Source organism: Lontra canadensis, unplaced genomic scaffold (assembly GCF_010015895.1).
Source record: "Lontra canadensis isolate GAN:19392208 unplaced genomic scaffold, GSC_riverotter_1.0 scaffold32, whole genome shotgun sequence".
Taxonomy (NCBI): Eukaryota; Metazoa; Chordata; class Mammalia; order Carnivora; family Mustelidae; genus Lontra; species Lontra canadensis.
Window position 1 is genome coordinate 15,846,285 of NW_022631026.1, and position 6,518 is coordinate 15,852,802.

The window sequence follows — 6,518 nt, forward strand, 5'->3', positions numbered from 1 at the left end:
TGTGTATGTTTCTGTTTTAGGATAGAATATTCTGAATATATCTGCTAAATCTATCTGGTCCAGTGTGTCATGTGAAGTCACTGTTTCTTTTTTATTGTCTATTTTATTTTCTACATTAATCTGTCCATTGATGTAAGTAGAGTGTTAAAGTCCTCTACTGTTATTATTATTGATTAGTTCCTTTATGTTTGTTATAACTGTTTTAGTTATTTGTGTGCTCCCATGTTGGGTGCATAAATTTACAATTGTTATATCTTCTTGTTGGATTTTCCTCTTTATTATTATATAGTGTTCTTTTTTGTCTCTTTTTATAGTCATTGTTTTATTTATTTTATTTTTAAATTAAAAAATTTTTTAAAGGTTTTATGTATTTTTTTCAGAGAGAGAGAGAGAGAGCATGCACAAGCATGGGGAGGGGTGGAGGGAGAGAGAAGCAGACTCTCTGCTGAGCAGGAAGCCCAACACAAGGCTCAATCCCAGGACCCTAGGATCGTGACCTGAGCCAAAGACAGATGCTTAACTGACTGAGCCACCTAGGTTCCAGTCTTTGCTTTAAAATATTATTTTGTCTGGTATTAGGATTGTTACTTTAACCTTCTCTTAGCATTCATTTGCATAATACATGTTTTGCCATCCCCTCACTTTCAAATTGCTTGTCTTTAGGTCTAGAAAGAGTCTCTTGTAGACGGAATATAGATAGGTCCTGTTTATTAATCCATTCTTTCACCCTATGTCCTTTGATTGGAGCATTTAATCCATTACATTCAAAGTAATTATTGATAGGTATGTACTTACTGCCATTTTTGTAGTTGTTTTGTGCTTGTTTTTGTAGTTCTCTTATTCTTTCTTCTCTTGCTTTTTCATGGTTTGCTGGTTTTCTTTAGTGACATACTTAGATTCCTTTCTCTATTTTTCGCATATCTATAACTATTTTTTGCTTTGTGGTTACCATTAGATTTGTATATAAAATCTTCTTCATATAGCAGTATATATTAAGTTGATGGTTGCTTCAGTTTGAATCTATCCTTTCATCTCTCTCCCTCCATGTTTTAAGTATATGGTATAATCCTTTACATCCTTTTATTTTTTGAATCCCTTGACAGATTTTTACAGATATACTTATTTTTATTGCTTTTGTGTTTCCTACTTTTCTTATGCTTTCTTATAGTCTTTCCTTTCCACTCAAAGAGTCCCCTTTAATATTTCTGGTAGGGCTGGTTTTAGTGATTATAAACTCCTTTAGTTTTTATTTGTCTGAGAAACTCTATCTCTTCTATTCTGAGTGAGAACTTTGGTGGATAGAGGATTCTTCACTGCAGATTTTTTTTTCCTTCCAGTACTTTGAATATATCATGGCATTCTCTTCTGGCCTGCAAAGTTTCTGTTGCAAAATCCCCCTTATGAGGTTTCCCATGTATGTAACTCTCTTTTTCTTTTGCTGCTTTTAAAGTTCTCTCTTTAATGCTATATATATATATATATATGCATATATATATGTGTGTGTGTGTGTGTGTGTGTGTATATATATATATATATTTTTTTTTTTTTTTTTTTTTTTGCCATTTTAATTACTATGTGTCATTGTGTGGACTTGCTTGGGTTGATTTTATTGGGGGATCTCTGTGCCTCCTGGATCTGGATATTTGTTTCCTTCCTCAGATTTGGGAGGTTTTCAGTTATTATTTCTTCAAGTAAATTTTCTGCCCCCTGTTCTTTTCTTCTCTGGGATGCCTATAATGTGAATATTATTATGTTTGATGGAGTTGCTGTGTTCCATGTCTTTTCTCATTTTGCGTATTGTTTTTTCCTCTCACCTGCCCAGCTTCACAACTTTTTATTAGTCTGTCTTTCAGGTCACCAGTTTACTCCTCTGCTTCTTCCAGCCTGCTATTTATTCCATCTAATGTATTTTTAAATTCATTTATTGAGTTCTTAATCTCTGATTAGTTCTTTTTTATCTCCTTGCTAAGGGTCTTCCTCCTCTCTTTTCTGAAGTCTAATAGCTGTCTCTATGATCATTACTTTAAATTCTCTCTCAGGCATATTACTTATATCCATTTAACTTAGGTCTCTTGCTGTGATCTTGTCCTCTTCTTTCACCTGAAACATATTTGTCTGTCTTTTCATTTGTCTAACTCTCTATGTCCATTTCTTTGTGCTGGGAGAGTCAAATAGGTCTCCTGCTCTTGAAAATAATGGCCTCATGAAGAAGAGGTCTGTAGTGCCCTGCAAGCAGTGTCCCCTGTTTACTGGAACATGGCATTTCAGGGGATGTTTCCTGTGTGTGTTGTGTGCCTTGCTATTGTGTTCTGGTCACTTCTTCCTTTAGTCTAGTTGTCTACAGAGGCACTCTTTGCCTATTGTGGGTAGTGTTTCATGGCCCGTAGGGGAGGAACATGCCATTTTAACAAGGCACCCCTCAGTCTGCTTATAAAATGAGACAGGCCACAAGGTAGGACTGGGCCAACTGGGCAGATCCATAAAGCTCACAAAGTGGGTGGGATGTGAAATTTTAACAAAGTGTGCCTCAGAGTCTCACAGGGCCCACTGCCATTGGTGCTGCCAGGAAACCAGGCCCTGAAAAATGCCTGGATCATGTTGTTGGCAAGGTTTGTACTGGTCTTTTGGGGAAGGGGACTTGCAAAACATGGACTGAGGCAGTCTAGGCTGGAAGAGGCAGGGCTTGGTGTAAGCAGGTTACATATTGAGTGTCATTTTGCTGATTCTAGCAGGTGGCTATGTGTTATGCGGGGGGGGGCAGGGGAAGGAGATGGCAACTACCAGCTCCTTGGTTCCTGGAGGAGTCCCTTAGTGATCCAGTCCCCTCCAGGACATCCTCTGAAATGAGTAAACTCCTTCCCATATGGCCCAGGAAATTTCAAATGACTGCTTCTTTGCTGTATCTCCAGGGACTATTTGTTATGCTGTCTCTTTAAAAGTAGAGACTTGGATTCCTATTGGCCTTTAGGCTTTCCCAAAACCTAGCCAACTGATTTTTGAAATTCCAGCCTTTATGTTCCTTTGGTTGTAAGAATTTATCTTGCCTGTGTGGACTCCCTGGTGTGATAATCTGTTTCTCCCCCTTCTCTGCACCCACTGGCCTCCCAGTCCCCCAGCCATAGTCATATTGCTCCTTGCCATATTTCTGCCCTTTCTACCCACTTAGATATTGCCTCTTCTCTCCCCTTCATTGTGGAGTTTGTTCTGCTAGTCTTCAGGTCATTTTCTGGGTTATTTACACTGATGTGAGCATTATCTAGTTGTATCCATGGGATGAGGTGAGATTTAGGGTCTTCTTACTCTTCCATCTTCCCAACTTCCTTCAGAGGCTCCTGTTCTTGAGGGTATCCTCCATATCTGTGATTATTTCCAAAATTACATGGTTTCTAATAGTTCTACCATTTCTACCTTCCTTTGATTGTATTTCCTTTTAGTGTGGGCCAGCAGCTAGGGCAATTAGCTGTCTAATAAGTAATTGGATAAATTTGATGAAGATTATCTAACAGTGATCTGAGGGCAAAGCTTTGAGGAAAAGAAGCAGAGGAATAGGGGCAAAAGCAGACAGGGATGAGACCTTAGCATTCAGGACTGTTTCTTCCAGTGTAGCCAGGCTTCTGTATTGCAGCAATAGTATTGGGGGTGGGGGGGCAGTACTGTAATCAGCTATATGCTGCCATCAAGGCTTTCTTACTTGTCTGTTAATAGGAACCCAAATATAGAACATGAAGGAAAGCTTCTGATGGATGCGACGTGGGTTATGACATTGTTCCTAAACCAGTCACTGTGACTCAATGAATGGGAGTATCACATTGGATGACACCTGTGTTGTATGACTTTCCTATAAATGCAGAGATAGAGGGGTGGGAACCATTTTTGTTGGGAGCCCTGTCAGAGTTGTAGGGGGAGGAGGAGAGGTACCCAGCACTGTCTTCTAGACAGAAACTGTTAGAAGAGCTCAAAGACTTGGTCTTGGCTCTGGGACCCTGGATTTTCATGCACTCTGAAATATTTTCTTTGATCTCGGTTCACCTTAACAGACCTAGAGTTTGAGCTTATGATGGAATGGCCATTTAAAGAAAATCTTAATAAGCAATTCCATCCCAGATAACCCATTAATGTGATGTTTTGAAAATTTGTTTTAGCCTCTTTAAGCTTAACGCCTGCCTGTACTTTATCGTAATGATTTTCTCAATACCTCATCTCCCCAGAGCATTCGTGCATTGTAAGTACCTTCTGTTTGCTGCTTAAGCTATTTATTAATCACATTCTTTCCTATTCAGCCCTAACCAGGAGAAATGACAATTTTAAGCATTTCTCAGTTACCTACTATAAATTGGCCCAATTGCTATATGATATTACAGACTATTCCTTGGGGTGTTTCACCCACTCTGGCACTGTAGTTGGTTTGCTAAAAAGGAAAAAAAAATCCTGGGTCTTAATGCTATACTGTGGGGTTTTGTTAGAGCTTAAGTTTTCTCTTTTACGGTTAAAGGAATTTTAGGTGTATATCATTATTGCAGCAATCACATTTAATGAACACATAAGTGTGTACCACAATTTTGGTGAAAATATCCCATTTTCAACATTTATAAACCTGAAAATTGAGGTTCTTTCTCTGTCTGCCCACACAGGGTAGGCTGTGGGATTGAAAATCTAAATTGGATGCAGTAACCATTTACTAAAGATTGTAAAATATCCCCTCTCAATCAGGGCATATGAGCATCATTTATTTTGTCTTTCTAAAAATTCCCTTGAGGTTGCTAAATGTTTGCTCAATATCCCTGCCTCCTGCACAAAAGGAGCTGTTTTTTAAGCTTTATCACTTGGAGCATGGAGGGAACACAGTGCCCTTATGCGTAACCAAAGCCTGAGCACTGGGGACATGAGGTTGGAGAGCAGGGGAGGAGGATGCAGTGTAAGCTTCAGCAGGCAGGTGTTTCCCTTAGCTGTGTCCTGTGGTGGTTCTGACCGCTGAGGGCTCCAGGAACTAGGCCACTGTGCCCTGTGGCTTTGGGACCTGGATTTTATATCACTGGGTTATTTTTGGAAAAGCAAATTAGAAATTGGAGATGGTACTATGTGAGAGAGTTAAGGAAGACTTCCATTCGTCTAATTAACTGTTCTAACCTCCTTCAAGATTCAGTTCAGGTTTTATGCTCTCGAGAAAGTTATTTCTGAACTCCAGGTTGAATTTAGTGACCCTGATATAAGCTTTTGGCACCCTGTGTTTGCTAGCACCTTTGACATTGGATTGAAATGATCTGCTTATGTCCAACTTCCTTTATAAGGCAAGGACTCTATCTTATTATCTGGCACATCCCTGGCACACAGCACAAGCTCTGGTGCAGTAGGTACTTAGTACATGATTGTGGAATCTGGCACGGGGTCAGGGCTTGGTTTTCAAGGGATATTTATCAGCAGAACCACAGAAGTGTTCATAGTCATAGACCACATGGATTAGAGTGTGAAGGATTATTTTCAAATGATATTTTGCCTCTGGGTCTTTGATATAGAAAGCAAAAGGGAAGAAAGAGGTAGTATTTGGGTACATAGTCCCAGACTGTTGAATTAGGATTGGTTGGGTAGCCATAGTACCAGTAGGGGTGTATACTAAGTTTATGGCAGCAGAAAGATTTAGTTGGGGTGAGAAGAAGGCAGACTGTATCAGGGAGCCTAGATAAAGCCTTCCTTCACAGCAGTCAAGGAGCTGCTGCTCATAGGGTATATTTGGGGACATTGATGGCCCCTTTGTAATGTGTGGGAGCTTTGCTGTCTCTGCCAGAGCTTTGGTGCCTCCCCATGTTAGTTGAGAACATCCTTGTGTTCTTAATGTTGGATAGGTCCCTTCGAGAGACAGCCCCATAGTCATTGCCTCCCTTATTATATCATGTGGCCTTCTGGGCATGGATATAAATGTGGAGGGGTAAGAAGCTAGTTGGCCTTCTAAGGCCCCTGCTAAGCCAGGGTTAGTAGAATGTCAAGTCTCTTCCTTAAATTTGCCACTGTAATTGGCCTCATCTATTAAATGTACTGTATCATCCTTCACTGCCATGCCTTTCATTATGCATTGTGGAAGTTTTTAAATAACAACCTTTACTTCTAAAAGCCTGTTCCAAGTCTTCCAGCATTACTAATAGAAATCCCAAGGAGTACAGCCTATATTAAAATAGAAAATAAAAAATGCATAAACTGCACCAAGCCAATGTGATGGAAATCTTGCCAAAAACATAAAAAAAGCATATGCATAATATTTTATTAAACCTAAGAAACACACATAAATTCCTCTGTGGGATCCAAGTATATTAGTAATAGACATACCATAAAACTCAGTTACTCAACAGTCATAAAAAACAACACAGACCAAGTAAATGCTGCCATTTTAAAGAAAACATTTAAAAATGAGAGAGAAAAGACATTTAATGTACGACTGCAACTGGGAAAATGACAGTGATGTAGTCAGTGGCTACAAGTCATTTCTGGAGAGCTCCAGATCTAGTGGCAGCAGGAAGGTGCTATGG